Raw genomic sequence first — 17,160 nt, 5'->3', positions numbered from 1 at the left:
CAAAACGGTCATGGAAAATTTCGAGAAAAGAGTGCATATGTGCCAGCAAAGCCGTGGAGGCCATTTACCCGATATACTATTCCATGCATAACTCTATACTGTATACTTTATGAATCAATAAGAAATTACCATTTTTAATTAAAAACCTGTGTTTTCTATCAAAATTACTTCTTGCGTGAATTTTGGGACACCCTATATAACCAGCAGAACAGCTGTGCTCGAGTCAAATACCTAATTTAAAAAACGATTTATCTCTGGTGTGCATTCACTCGGCTGTGGGAAAAATAAAAATATAGCAATAGCTTTCTAACTCACCTCGCAGATAAATGTGGACAATTCCTATACTGGGTGTGTGACTAACACGATTGTTGCATCTCGTATAGAGGCGTCTTCCCTCAATACCTGGAAGCATGTCAAGGGAAACATCAGCAGAGGTTTTCCAAGGCTGGGAGAGAACTGGCGTGCAGATTTAGAGCGTTGGAATCAGTACTGGTAGTTGGTATCGGTCCACGTAATGGTCTTTTAGGCAGTGAAAAAGTCGAATGTGGATGAACCCTTTCGTTACTTGAGAGAGGACCGAAGTTGAGGACGCTAGGTCGCGGTAGTTGGGCTGCAGATCTTTCTCTCCTTTTTTTGTAATGGGCCGAATGTCTAACCCCTTTCATTCTTATGTCTCTTCTGCAGGAATGGAAAGAGCGCGATAATTTCGTTGTGCAAAGTTGGTGCAAAAACCGATGCATCGAACTACCGCTCTATCAATCTCTGGAGTGGTGGTGAAGATTATAGAGAAGTGGTAAGAACTTGCATATAGAAATGAGTTGACAACCTGTACTTTTCAAAGAACAGCGTGGGTTTACTAAAAGGAAGGTCATGGTTTTGCAATTTGCTCATATTCTGTAATAATGTTACGGCTGAGTTCGACAAAGGGGACGGATACATTATGATACTATTAGCCTTTGATAAGGCATTTGTAAGAATATTACAAGAAAGGCTGTTGCATAAAGTGGAGAATAAGAGATTGGAATACAGACTGTTGATTTGTATAAGTGGGAGACTGACGGACAAGTGTCAGAGAGTGGTGTATGGTAGTCGTGAATCTACCAGATTTAAGACGACCAGTCGTGTACTCCAAGATCAGTCCTTGGACTATTATTGTTCATTAAAGGACTTGAAAGGAGATGTTCAGTTGTTTGCTGATGATGCCAAGATAGGTAGGAAAATCGGGGATGCTACCGTCATCCAGCAATTACGGAATGATTTATACAAGCTGGAAATTAGGGCAAAAATGAAAATAATTATACGTTCAATGTTAGAAAGTGTAAGTTATGCACTGCTGTTATCTCTGCTGTTTCATCATTTAAATGGATCTGGCTACGATGGAAAGAGCAACCGCTGTTTGATCTGATATCAATATTCGACTGAGCTCATTACTTTTATTCAGATGATCTACGTAGATTCATTTAGGAGTATAGAAAGTATTCAGGAATCAAACTAAACTGAATATATATTGTATTAGTATTAAAATCAGCAATAAAAACTATGACAAATAGGCAGGATTTCCTCTAAGTTTCTTCGTGTGTATTCTACGCAAAACCCACAATTTTGCGGGTCAACGAAAATCCTGACTTTCCTGCAGGGGATGGGAACTCCCCCATCTCCATATGAAATCACGTAACTCACCTTCGATCGAAAAAGCCCACATAAAAAGTGCTCACCTCATGAACACAATCGAATCCAGGTGTTTATCAATCAAAGAATGACCAGTTCTGAGGAAAATTAAGGACTGAACAGATGACAACGGCGGTGGAATCATACGGAAAAAATGAAGATATTGTAAAGGACTTGGACTTTGTTGGCTTTCAGGAATGCGTTAGCAGAACTGATCTCAGATGGTATCGGCACTTAAACAAAATGGGAAAGAAAAGGTTAGCAAAGTAGTTGTTCGATGCCAAGAAAAAAAGACACCGATCTGGGTGGGGCAATACCATAAGAAGCGCCTTACATGACCGAAACCTAAGATCTAATAGTATTGAAGCCTTACTAATAGCAGATTAATATGAAAGAAATTCTTGACAAGAGGCTATGAATATTTTCCCCATGGAAATTCTTCCCCCCCCCCCCACACACACCCAACCTTGAAAAATTGTCTGGATGAAAAAAACAAAGTCGTTGAAAGACGTCGAATTTAGTGTTCTAACCATGTTCTTCTCTCATTATATTTGTACTGACTCAATCACCGGGTGTCTTACCTGAAGATGAATTCCAAATGAATCATATTTAAGAGTTAAATATGATTATTTAAATATGAAATATTTAACGTCCCGGGGGTAAAAAGTCCGAGGTTTGTGCTTTTAAAAATAAAGAGAAAAGTAGATTCTACCAGAAGATCCAAAAGAAGAAATACAATTTCTGCAGTTTTTTAAGCGATTATTGGCCTGACAAGTCCATAAGCCTGTTTATTTGAAGAATGTTGTTTTATCCCTGTTCCAGAATATTTGACATATTAACGGATTTCCATGTGACAGAAATGTGGGTGTTAATCACCGATGTGTTTTGTTGTCTCCCTTGCATTCTTTGTTCTAGTTATTTTCACGCTGCGCATCCCATTTTTATTCTGATTAATAAATAGCGTACATTACAACTAGGAAATAATATAATCAAAATATGACTTTTGACAAAACGCGCTCAACTCCCCTCCAAAATTATATTCTCTAGAAGAAGATTACTACTGTAATCTTCTTCTAGAGAATATATGCAAGTGTATATATAAATAACTAACCGGATGCGTTTCGATTACCTTTAAGGAATTCGATATTATTCCTTTAATGGATACGCCTTTACCTTTAAGACGAATCCAACGGAATAACACCAATTTCAGGGTTACTGTTATCGCTTTATTCATAGAGTAAGAGCTTGGAGCAATACGTCATTATTTTCGGTGAGGACATGTACTGTTAAATGAATTCGGAACGTACAAACGAAGCGGAGGATAGCCCCGTAAGTATTTCGCCATTAGGAACTGGAAAACATTGATAACTACCTTTCGACTCCGTGTTAACTCCTACAAATATCTTATAAACCTCAACGAATGAAAGCGACACCTGATATCTTCAGTTTCGGCAAGGGGTAACACTTCGCACTGGAGGAAAACGTGAAGTTGAATGCAGAAAGCGAGTTGAAGAAGGCTTTACGCTAACACGCGGCGTTATGACAGCAGTAAACACACTCGGCAGGAGCGTGCGAATTTTTCTTTGAACGTGTCTAATGTTGGGTATAATGGTAGAGTGAGTGAGAGCTTACCTCGAACGTACAGCCCGCACTGCTCGAGAGTGGCGATTCCTTATTCTTCTTCTGTTTAGCCGTGACGATGTCAACATACACAGCCGTGGAAATGACGAATTTTAAAAGCTGCCAGCTGTAAAGATAAATGATGGCGATGATACGTCACAATCTTACTCCCGTCTTTTCGCAGAAGGCATTTCCAGCATTTTTTCTGCGTGACTTACCAAAAAGCAACGAACCGTCGAACCTTCTTGCTCAGAACTTTAATTCTTTTACGACAACTAAACGCCTTTTTGAATATATCAGTTTCACCGATGGAGACCTTTCACCCCACAAAGCTTCACTTTTGTTGTAAGAAGCGGCAACACTTCTCGGCAGACTACTGAAACCCTACTTAGCAAAGCAAAGTGTAGATGTTACACTACAGCGATCAATTAGGGTTAGCTACAATTCACAGAACGAAACCACTCCTGCTTCCAAAATAAATTATAGACTACTGACAGAAGAGTCGTTTCTCTGGAAACATATACTGTCTTTAAAGATGTTCCGTATTTTCATGTGTATACAGAATATCTTTAGGTTTTCTACTAATATAAACTACGATTTAATTAATCTTGAGAATCTCCTAAAAACTATTCATCTTGTTCGCTTCCAATTACATAAAACGGCAAAATTTGGAAAAATCTCGTGATATGATTCGTTCAAACTATATTGTTGGAGCAAGGAATTCAGTTCTTCCAGTAGCAGTAATGATGGATTTGAAGAAAAGGTCATACGTACACTTCAACTAATAAGAAATGCCTGATTCCCAGTTCCTACAATACACACAGCAGCTGGCGGACAGGAAATTAGCAATACATAATGCAAGATAATTCGCAGTCCATATTATAGATGAACTATGAATCCTGCCGATCGCCACCACCCACTGTAGCTGTCACAATTTCTTGATTTTTTTCAGAACTCGAATGTTATTAATTGCAGCTTTCCATCTGAAGTTATTAGCATTGAAGTTTAGCATCTATTAATTCTGTCTGAGTTCGGGAACGTAACTTTAATAATATGGATTAATTTAGAATGATCGCTTCTTTTAGCAAGAAGTGGTAGTTGCATTAACTCAGCTGTAGTTGAGGAAATTGAACATTAATAGTGGGAGTGTATTGCCGCAAAGCAGAAAGAATGATGACGACGACGTCATGGGAAGTTTAAAATGTGGACTTTAATGTCGGTAATATTAGGTGGGGGAATGTGGAATGAAGTGGTCATAAATAGAAAAACTAGCAATCTATTAGAGTTCATTTGCGATGACTTAAGGGCAACGTGTATAGGGACCGCTTGGGATGGACTTATTAACACTTTCATTGCCAAGCTGAAAATTGGAATTTCGTGTGGTGGCCAAATTTTTTTATATTTTTTTTATTTAGTTAGCGACGTCCACGCGATAACGCGTGATCGGCCGTTTGGTGAGAACTCGCGTCGCGCGATATCGCGTGATTGGCAACGAACATGTTAACAACACTAGAGCAGCGCTTCCCAAACTGTTGGCAGTTAGTTTTGTTGAGGGGGGGCGGTGAAATAATGAAAACAAATTTTAAAATATTTTAATGACGTTTGTGTAGCAGTATTGAAACACATCCATCGCATTAAGTTGTTATTAAACTTCTTTTATGTTTTTAATTCTTTCTTTATTACTAATCGTTTTACGTTTCACGTGCTTGTACTGCAAATGCACTATAACAATATATCTATCTATATAAAAATATGAGATAATGTGTCATGTCAAATGTGCATGTAAGAGGCAAAAAATGTAATATTTGCATTTGATTTTTGCGATATTCACTGTGTATGTTTTGTATTGAATATAAATACATTAAAATTTATAATAAAATGTCTGTATTACGATTTTTTTTCGATGGGGGCCGTGAAATATTTTAATTTTTCCAAAGGGGCCTTTACATCCATAAGTTTGGGAAGCACTTCACTAGAGAAGTTAAGAATATACGGGGGTAAAGGAAGACCATAAAACCAAGAAGCAAGGAAAAGAAACGCTTCAAGAATAACATCGAGGTAAATAGGAAGAAATTAAACACCAACATAAACAAATGGGAAGAAGCTCTGCGTCGAAATAGAGAAAAAGAAAAGCGCGTGGAGGATTCCCGTATTTTGAAACTCTGCGGTGTGCCACAGAGACCGAGATAGAAGAATAAGAAAAGGGCACGTGTCTCTGGGCTCACCAGCAGGTCAATTCTCGAAGACAATTATACTCGTTCGCGAGCGACTGCTGATGAGAGTGCTAATGAGTAGAGGTGATCATTTAACCTTGAAAATGAAATGAACCGAAGCGGTAACGATAAGAAAACGATTTGGCAAAAGATTTAGAAAGAATAAATTGGAGTTTGAAATTAAATGAAGATTTATTAATAGTGCGTGGTAGTGCTTTGCATACTAAATAGAAATTAAGAATATTTTGCATAATAAAATCTTCCAAAGTTAATTTTGAAATAAAACTGGGTCGATGATCCTCCGTAGCTGAGATGGAAATGACGATGTCCCTCAGACGGAAATACCTAACTTCGAATCCAATCTAGGATGTGAGGAACCTTCGTATGTCACACTTTCATTTTAAAGCGAGTTACCAGCTTCATAGATGTGGAGGGTTTTCTTCAAATGAACTTTTTTTTTCATCTCCTTAAGAGAGAAGACAGGCTGCATTTAAGAATATACGCGAACTACATAAAATTATATAAATAGGATTAACTACTTAGATAGCATTAATTAAGCTTCCATAAAACCAAGGGTAATGACAGACCATAGAGCTTAACATCTTAAGGGAAATAGATGACTGGGCAAATAGATGAGTAGCCGCGTTTCCAAAGAATCAGGCTGTAAGAAAAGGGAAAAAAATGGAAAGAACGATTTGAAAAACCAGCTAATGAGAAGCAGAAACTGCGATTGTTATCAGAAAAAGCGCTAATTAAATATTGTAAACTATAACGCTAAATTTAATAACTATTTCGTGAGTAAGTGCGACGACTGTTCTCTAGAACCGGCCAACACGACTGTCATGGTGTTAGTTCGTATATTTTTTACTAGTTTTTTCCCCTTTTTGGTCTTTAATTTTTACTTTTTGAATGCTTTGAGTTTTGATAATTTTCCTCTTAAAATTTTTGTCCATCTGATTCATGATTCTCCTTATTTACTTTACTGACCCTATTTATGCTTCGTTATCAACACTGTTCTTTTACTGTACGTTCTCGGCTCAATTAAGTTTGGCTCCAGGTATTTTGTCATCCTCGCCTTCCAAAAATATACAACCGCTATGTCTTTTGAATTAAAAAAATATATGTCTTTTAACTTTGCCTCTGGTCATTAACTGCTAAGCTTTGCTATTTTTCTATTATCTGACATCAGGAACGACATGAAACGTTAGTTTCAGAAAATCCATGCAAGTATTGATATCAAATAAAACATCTTACAACTTACGGTAAGGCAGGAAGTAGAGATGTGCGGGAGGAGGAGGAGTGGTTAAAAGATGAGAATCCCAGGATTCGGTTTCACGAGCCTCTGATTTTATTATTTGAAACTAATGTTGTAATGCAGTCCGTCTGGATTTTGATTGGTCAGCATATCCGCTTCCCAACCAGAAGGCTGTGGATTCGAATCCCATTGTGGATGTCTTGTGAATGCCTTCAGACCGCGGGAGATGAACTTCATCATCCAGTGCAAGACTTCCCTGTTTACTGAAGGCCTGAAGTGGCAAAAAACGTTCAATGTATGGTTTCTCTAGAGCACGTTTTACGGATTATCTAATCGTCATCCAACCCTCAGTTCTAATACTGCACTATGCTAACAGCCTTTCAATGGCGAGATTCATATAAAATAATATGTACGAATAACTGCACAATGTCGGTGAGGATGGTTAATACAGTAATTAGCATATTGTTTAATGTGTTAGTTTGCGTTAATTATTGATGGCGCATGCATTACAGTTATTGCATATAACTGGCGATATCTAAGAAGGAAACCCTGAACACTGTTAATATTCTTCTTCTTCTTATTGTGCTATCTTCTATCGAAGGTCAGCGACCATCTTGGCAAACAAACTGCGCTCTTGTGCTAATCTGAGCAGTTGTGCACTGCTCTTTCCTGTCTACGTCTTGATGTTGTCAAACCATGATATTCTTTTTCTTCCTCTAGTTCCTTTGCCACCAATTCTTCCTATCAAAATAGTTTGTAGAAGTTGGTATTTGCTGTTTCTCATGATGTGGCCAAGATATGATGTTTTTCGTTTCTTGATTATTTGTACAAGATGTTTAACTTTGCCAATGGATTTTAAGACATCTTCATTGGTAATTTTTTCTGTCCATGATATCTTTAGCATTCTTCTGTATAGCCACATCTCAAAGGCTTCAATTTTCTTGATGGTTGTCGCCTTTAATGTCCATGTTTCAACTCCATAGAGCAGAATAGACCACACGTAGCATTTCAGCATTCGGCATCTGACTTCCATGTTTAGGTCTTTATTGCAGAATAGTGTTCTTATTTTCATGAAGGACTGCCGTGCAACTTCAATCCTTGTCTTTATATCTATTTCTGGATCCCACCGTTCATTAAGCCAGCAACCAAGATATTTATATCTTGACACTTGATCAATATTTTTCCCATTGAGTGTCAGTTTCATTGATGAGGCTGGATGTTTGCTGATGATCATGTATTTTGTCTTGTTGATGTTTATATTTATTCCCATTCTTTGGCTTTCTATGCATACTCTGTCAATGAGTTTTTGGAGATCCATAATATTATCTGCAATTAGCACGGTGTCATCTGCATATCGAAGGTTGTTAACAATCTTTCCATTTATTGTGATTTCCATTTACTGTTAATATTAACTTTTAATTTATTGATAATTTTTATACGAGGCAGGTATATAATATTCATCAGTTTACTGGAATTATGCTATTGTTGCTAGCTTTGTTAATTGGGTTGCTGATTACTGAGATTTAATATCAATGTAGCCATTATGGGGATAAATCGATGAATGCAGGTTTGAACATTCATCATTTTTCTGGTGTGTACCTTTCCAGGGGTATAACATTATGATACTCCAAACCAATATTTGATGGGGAGAAGGGGGTCAATGTCAACGGGAAAATTGTCATCTTACAAAACCAGATTATTATTTGATACAGGATCGAAGAACATACACCTTCAAATGGACGATAAAATATACGGAGAACAGGCTGAGGCTTGTGACTCAATGTGATAAAAGCCCTGGCTCCCCTCTGTGCATTCCCTTACAAGGTGTCCATTTGGATAATAAGTTGACAAGGGTGAGCATTCTACACTGGCTATCACAGATACGCATTACGACGATATAACAACAACCAAACGTCAAACCCATTACAGGGCACCGTTTGATGGTTTTCATACATATATAAAAGCAGGAAAAAATAAGAAAGAAATAGTTTGGGAGCAAATAACACAAGTCAACCTCTGTAAGAAGTAGGTATGTATGTGCGGGGGGGGGAGATCATGAGTTATTATATAGTGGTGAGGATCAATATACAGCTCATCGCTTTATTATTAATCAGAACTAAATTAGCAAGTCTCTAACGTGGTTTTTGGTTGATTTTCTTATGTTTGATCCGGTTTTACCTTTCAATAACAACACGGATTCTAACACGTTACGTAGTTAGTTTACTTCAGCACACAAAGAGAAACCGGGTAATTCGAAGGACTCATTTTCGCTTCCCATCCTGGTAAAAGGGTGAAATAATAATGCTTAGTGCACTTCCTAGAAATTCTGTACGCGAAAACGGCCTCTCAAATGCTTCTCAGATTAACGAAAACAAGCCAACATTATACAATAATACTTTTCGAGAAATGAGAGTGAATGGACGAAACGTTAGGATAAAAGAAGTAACTTTTACATTGGAAATCGTATTTGTCGGGGTAATTCAAAAGAAGGGAGCGATGCTCTGAAGTACAACAAAAAGAATAATCGAAGTAGGAGAAAATCGTTTTTTCTTCATACAATTTCTGATGTGGAGGCCCCATGTTTCTAGACAGAATTAGATTTTATTATAATAAACATTATAACCCGAAGAATTTCGTATCAGGGGTACTAAAAAGGACTTTAGAATTAATTGTCCACATTACATGTACGGGCGATTCCTTACAAGTCGTAAGGGAATCACCAACTCTGATGAACAATTCCCGCAGAAATGGCAAAAAGTGAATGTTTAAAACAATAAGATGAGAAATACAGTGATCGGAGGGTTGATATTTTGGCCACAGGAACGAACACTGCGAGGTGTCTTATGTCTGTCAATTGCATGTGGTTTGCTTCCTGTGTGCCTGTTCTCAGAGTGAAGAACTACGACACGTCCGTAAGAGGACACCTAATTCACTTTCTTTCGACAAGTGGACACTCCTTTATGCACCACTTCTTATATCTATCTGCAAATCTGATACCCACTCCTTTTCCCATTTAATTTCACCACTACTCTCATGTCTTGTTGCTCAGTTTCAATACCAATACGATATTTATCAAACTGCATCGCAAAATCGAGAAAATCGTGCACTCCTAAATCAAACTCACATGTAATCCTCCTAATAGGGTGAAATGTAAAACCATTCCCTTTACTGTAGACCACCCTATATATTTTCATTGATCCAACCTTTTATTCCAACTTTAACTAGTACCTCGCGATCAATGCCTTTTTCTAGTGTGTACCAGACTTTACGATAGGCCAGGGCTGTTACCTCCTAGAGCACACGTCTTCTGAACTGGTCTGTATTACGAGTTAGATCTGATTTAATCAGCCCTTACATTTTGTTGATATTTTTGCTTTGAACTTGTTTTTCTAATATTTAATTTTGCCGTCTGTTTATATGACTATGCCAACCGTAAATTAGTTCTGCTAATCTAAGACAGCATGGTAACATTGTTGAATATCATCAAATTATTTTCTGGTATCTTTGTTTTTATTATATATTAACCATTGATGCCACTTCTCTGGTTCGTTTACTTCTCTAATTGTCTACCGAGACCTATGATCAGCAGTGTCCTCTCTTGAACAACAGCTTTATTGCTAATTTGGCTTCATGAAATTGCTAAATAAATGTAGTTAACATTTGTTAGAACGACGTATTTTATTATTGCTAATTTTTTATTATTGCCATCATCAGCACACATACTTGTTTATAATACAAGTATGTGTGCTGTTTAATAAATTTAAGTTACTATTTGTTCGATTTGAAGGTAATCCCAATATTTTATTGTCTTTTAAGAGCTTACTTCTGCAATTCATTTTCAATTATTCCTTCAACGATAATTACTTTCAATATATTTATATCTTGTAACTATACTATTATTTTTTAATTTAATTCTAATTTACATCTAATCGGTTCCTTCGCTATTGTTACATCGGATTAACTTGGATGTTTGTATTTATTGAAAAATATGTAATTTGGGGTATAAATCTTGCTGTTTCTGCTTCATTTTATATGCACGACCACGCACGACAGGATCTACAGAAAATAAACGTTGAGCATGGACTACAGTCACGAGCAAAGATGACTGGGAGCAGCTGGTTAGGTATAACACCAGTTAAACTGTAAAAGGACAGGGAGCTGCTGTTGCTCGTGTTCCTGTAGGTTTAACAGAAATTTAATGTAAATTAAGAAAAAAAATAAACACATTGAAAACAAGAAGTCTTATTTTCAATTTGAACAATTTACCACTGAACCTTGAAGTCTCAGTGGTAAACTCTGAAGAAGACATTGACTGATCCAGCTAGGTATGTGGTGATGTCTGCAAGGATAGAAAAATAAAAACATCGTGGCTTTAAGTGGTTAAAGAAGCAGTTATGGAAATCATGCCAAAAGTTCCTAGCAAATAAGTCGGCAGAAGCCATAAAATAATACAGAGAAAAATATAAGATAGCTAAGCTGTGTGTAAAAGTAGCTAAACAAAAGTCATGGGAAGACTTTGGTAAAAAAATTCAGAAAATAAATATCAGGAAAGTGGCAAAATATTTTGGTGAAACATTCTATTTCACCAAAACCCAAGGTAGAAAAGCCGTCAAAATATTGAAATGTGGAAAGATAGCTGCGGAGTAGACAATATTCTTCAATGACAAATGCTGAAATATAGAGGTATGAAAGTTTTACAGTGGTTACACTGCATAATTCAGAAAGCCTGGTCAGAAGATCAAAATTTCGATGGCTACTGGTATAGAAATCTCATAGTACCCATCTACAAAAAATGGAATAAAGCTGAATGTGAGAATTATAGGGAAATTTCTCCACCAAGTGTTCCAGGTAAGATTCATGCAAGCATACTTGAAAAGAGATTGAGAAAAACTGTGGCAGAGAATGCTGGAGAATAACAAGCTGAGTTCAGGCCAAACAGAGGTTGTCAAGACCAGAATTTCACTTAAGACAAATAGTTGAGAAATCGTGGGAATATGACAAGAATCTGTACTTAAGTTTTGTAGATCTGGAAAAGGCATATAACAAAGTGCCCACAGAAAAGCTTTTCAAAACACTACAATTATATGCGGTGAATGGAACATTATACAGAGCAATATATAATCTATATTTAAGTTGTCAGTCAGCAGTTCGAATTGAAGGAAATACAGGAAGATGGTTCGATGCAAAATCATGGATAAGGCAAGGATGCACATTATCTCCACTTGTATTCATCATCTGCATGAATCACGTTATGAAAGAAAGTGGCGTCAAGTATAATATTATTATTGGAGATGTCAACTTTAGCTCTTTGCTTTATGCAGATGATATTGCACTGCTAAACATATCTTGTGCAAGTCTCCAGGATTCACTAACTAAATTGAATAACAGCTGTAACAAATTCGGCATGAAAATCAACCATAAAAAGATGAAAACTATGAAATTAGATAGAAACATAGAAAACTTCAGCTGCATTCCAAATGGGGATCCTATAGAACAAGTAAAAATATTTCAGCTATTTAGGCACAGTTTTTAGTGAAGATGGCAGGTTAAATCTGGAAATAGACAACAGAATAAGCAGAGCTGATATGGTAGATAGCCAGCTGAATAAATTTACAAGGAATAAGAGAGAAATTAGCCAAAACACCAAACTAGAATTACACAAAGCTGTGTTCAAGTCAGTTTTAAGTTATGAATCCGAGAGGTGGGTAAGAAATAAGACACTTGAGCAAAGACTAGAGACCAGAGATATGAGGATTCTGAGAAAAATTAGATCAGCGAAACGATGGAATCGATGATAGAATCATATTATAAATCGAGATATTAGAAAGGAAATTGGCATTCGAGAATGTGTCAGCAGACCTAATCTAAGGTGCATTGGACACTTAAATATAATGGGTGAGGAAAGGTTAGCGAAAGAGGTCTTTGATGCCAAGATGGCAAGTGACCCAGAGGAAGACGGAGATTTAGGTGGATTGATTCAGTCTGAAGTGCTTTAGAAGCACGAAAAGTTAAATATGACAATATCGGAGTGTTCACGAGTAATAGATTGATTTGGAGGAAAAGTTTTGATAGGAGATTAATAATGACTTAGTCAAAACTCCTTAGGGGCGGGTGGGTACATATCAGGAAATTTATGATGATGGTGGGAAACAAATATGGAAATGACCCCTTTTTAAGACAGTGGCTAAAGGGTATGTGAGAAAGGAGTGGAGTCGTTAATTAACTGAACTACCGTCTTCTGAACATCATTAAAAATATTTAGAAAGTGCACCACCCCAAATGTGAAAGTAGCATTCCAAGGTTGGGCGTATTCTGCATTTTCGCAGGGTAAGTAACTGGACAGAAGAATTGTAACGTTTTATGTGAAGTTTTTGGAAGCTGAGAATACAACAGAGGAGACGTGATTATGCCAGGAAAGATTAGGAGTGAGAGTTAGTCGGAGAAGAGATATCTGGTCTTGACTGTTAAGTTGGGCATTATCAACAGGTATGTAGAAAAAAACAAAGTTTTTTTTTGCCAAAAAAAAGACAAAGCAGTGTTTTAAAAGCAATGAAGGTGACTATTGTTGTTGTCCAATTACAAGATGGTATTGTTTAGCTTATTTATGGTTGCTGATCTTGGGGGCCTGAGATGTTTGAGTGCCACAAGGTTAATCGAATGATTTGGGAGTGCTATTATGAAGCAAACTGTGCATACGGATTGAGGTTCGGTGACAACAGGTCAGTTATATATGAGGATAGCTGAAATAAGAGTCCTGAAGAACACGTGCATTATCCGCGAAATCTGAACAGAGAATATCTTCACTTTACACTTAGTGAACGACCTGAGATAAAATTTACAATTAAATTACACAGGACGGAAGGATGATTATCAGATGGCAATTTGCTGAGAAACTGTTGATGCCAAACCCTATCAGATGTCTTAGAAAGCAAGTGGATCAGCAGTTTAGCTAAACTTCTCTACGGCACGTATCCAGAGTAGGGTGATGTAGGCTAGGAGACTGCTGTGGATCTAAATTGGCGACATCCATACTGATGATCACTAGTTAGCTGGTAGTTCTCCAATTGTCGAAGATGAACTGTTGATAATCTTATCTGTTACTTTGAACAGAACTGAAGTGAGAGCAATGAGTCGATGGTAGACATAACTTTTTTGATATATATATATATATATATATCCGCGTGGTTAGCCTAGTGGCTTTGCGCCTCGCAACCATATGCCTAGGGAAGGAGTGTTCTAGGTTCGATTCCCGTCGACGACGTGAGGAGCTGAAGGATCTTCCTCAGTCATAACCAAGTTAGCCGGTCTTCGGCGTGGACAGCAGGTTTTTTCCGCCAGTTTATCTAGGGTTTTTCATCCCGCAAGCAGGCAAACCGGACCCGTGGACACACAGGCTATAGTCATAAATACGACAAAGCAATGGGAAACCACCTTGCGTCACTATCTCTCTAGTAATTAGCTGCAACTCTCTCTCAAGAGAGAAAGCCACAGGATCGGAGATATATATATATATATATATATATATGGGTTTCCTTTCATGCTGTAGTAGCCAACTGGGTATATTCTAGTGTGCAGATGATAAAGAACACGTGTTAGTTAGAGTAAATCTCTTGAGCAAAACTGGGATTGCATCAGGACCAAAAATGTTGTTTGGTATGCAGGTTGTTTAAATTCCTTCTCGTATTTGACTGCAGGACGCATGCAATGTAATGTTCAAGATAAAGGAGGTGATTTGTCTTCCCTTCGTCATGCACGTAGGAGTTGGATGAGAATGGTGGTTTTCATCTCAAACCATTTATGATAAGCTGATTTCTTTTCTTGGAGCGCCTTAGCACACTTTTTGGAAAACCATAGTTTGGATATGGGGGGGGGGGGGTTGAACAGAGTTAGAAATGCAAAAACCTCCATTACAACTGGATAAGTTCTGTAACAGGATCATACCAAGACTCTGGAGTACGAAACAGCAATTTGACCATGGATTAGGGGATCTCCCACTTGGCATTATTGCAGTGTCGAAGTATATGCGGGTGTGAATAGTTGGGTTGGGGGAGTTCCACAATAGACGAAACTTGGATGAAATTGTGATCTGAATTACCGAGGGGACCAGTTGCCTCAACAGTGTATTTACAAGGAGAACTAGTTAAGAAAGATCCAGAGTCTTGGGTGAGTGGAGCGATTTGTGAGGGATTCTGGTCGGGAGACGAATTATTTGTTTAAAATGACTTACAGCAAATATCTCTACTTCCTTTCAGCTTGGTCAGTGGAATTAGAAAACGGAGTCAGAACTGTAGACATGAACGTCACCAAGTCAGGGAATATGCATTGTATGCAATCAAGCTTCAAGAATAAGAAGTTAAAAGGGGTCACAGAATGAGTTTGAGAATTGGAATAACAGTACAAATAAGAAGTGAATGATACGTGGTGAGAAAGGGAGATCTTAAGACATATGAGGTCAAGAGAAGTATATTACGCATCCAGTGGCAAAGAATATCGGATCGCGCAAAAGAACAAGTTCCACCTTTGTAGCGGAAGGAATCATATAGTGTGTAGTTTAGACACACACACACACACACACACACACACAGAGAGAGAGAGAGAGAGAGTTAAGGTGCTGTGGTTGTTGTGGGAGTGATTTGGTGTTCAGTCAAAAACAGAATTACGTTTAGAATACTGCAGGTGATGATGCACATCGTTCAGGTTAGCACGAATGTTGGTGAAGTGAATGTGAGAGAAATTATTTGTACGATTTTGTTGAGTTTTAAAATTTTGAGGAGAATTTTTTGATACATTTGTTATTTAAATTACCAGTAGTAACTATTTAGCCTCGTGCTAGTATTACAAAGATGAAGACCAAGAGTGCAGGACACACAGTGAGAGGATAATAATACTACATAAATATGCATACTATTGTTATTTCCTATTTTGAGAATTTCAGAACTATTGTTATTTCCTATTTTCGTTGTCCATTACATAATAATGGACAACGAAAAAGAAGACATCAGGCATTTTTATTTCCAATCTGTTTTTGAAAATAATTTGAGTATTTCCAAATGCAACAACCCCGTTCCGAATAGTGAATTAGCTCATTAAGCTACCAGCGCCGAACATTCCTTTAAAAAATAAAAGTAATTAAAATTATCTCAGTGCCACAACTGACACAAATCACGTTTAAGTATTTTTTCCATTTTCTCAATTGAACAAAACTCAGTCAGCCAACAGAAGATGACGCGGACGAATCAATACGTTGAATTAAAACGCCGACGAGGATAAATAATTTATATATAAAATATTCTGTTTCTTAATTTACCGGCCTAATGATAGTGTGTGGAACTTCCATCTCTTTTCGCCGATTATTATTATCGAGTAAGAGATTTGAGAGCGATAACCTGGCAATATTTTCTTGAACATCATTGTTTTGTCATTAATACACTTGTTTCCTGCACTCAATAGAAAACTGGCTTCAAGTATATGCATGTGTGCACACAATTTGTTTCAGCTGTAATGCATGCAATGTGACGTTGTTCACCTTAATTTGCACACCGCCTTCGTACGCGGAAAATGATAGGTCAGGGTCAGAGTTTGATTACTCGACTGCTGTGCTGAAGGGCATCCAAGTCAAAAGGAAATGCAAGTGATCAAAGACGTGCCCCAATCAAATCATCATCCATGAGACAATGCCAAGCTGAAAAACCAATCGCATACGTTTGTGCTATCCAGGACATCGAAAAATGTATGCATGCAGAATAACATCCACTGTGCATCCCCGTAATTGCAAAAGAGCACTTCTTGGATATAGCTTTGTAGTTTCAATCGTGTCATATGCCATGCATTCATCCCCCCCCCCCCTGAAGCTGTGTGCATGGCGGGGGAAAATCTTGCATACTTCTAAACCAATACCAACGTTCATGAGAAACGATGTATAGGAGTGGATGGACCTCGATACTATAACTCGTTATTATATGGATGGAATGAGTTGTGGATAACAGGCTGTGTTCGCAACACCATTATTACTTTTTTTTTTATGTCAACGCATAAGAATGAAAACACGTACGAACATGGTGGCTGAGTTAACAGTTTGATAAGACGGGGAAAGTACGCTAACAACCAAAATAATTTTTCCGCCACATGAAACTATCAATATGTAATATGGTACGACACATCGGGGAACAAAAATCACCTACCACTTTAAATCAAGCCATAGTCTTGGTGTAATATTTAGTAACTACTGGTCTGAGAAAATCCCGGTGTTTCAATCCAATCTCCGAATTCATATTGTTGAAACAACTCAGCCAAATTGACATTTTAAGTGCTTTCTCAGCCAACAGACACAAACGGTAACTAAGGTGATGAAAGATTCTTGTATTGTTGAATAATTTTTTCCTTCCCTACAAAAGTTTCTAAACA

This window comes from Typopeltis vanoorti, chromosome 9, assembly GCF_054136105.1.
Source record: "Typopeltis vanoorti isolate ZY-2024b chromosome 9, IOZ_Tvanoo_1.0, whole genome shotgun sequence".
NCBI classification, from domain to species: Eukaryota; Metazoa; Arthropoda; class Arachnida; order Uropygi; family Thelyphonidae; genus Typopeltis; species Typopeltis vanoorti.
Note: the sequence above shows the minus strand (reverse complement) of the source record.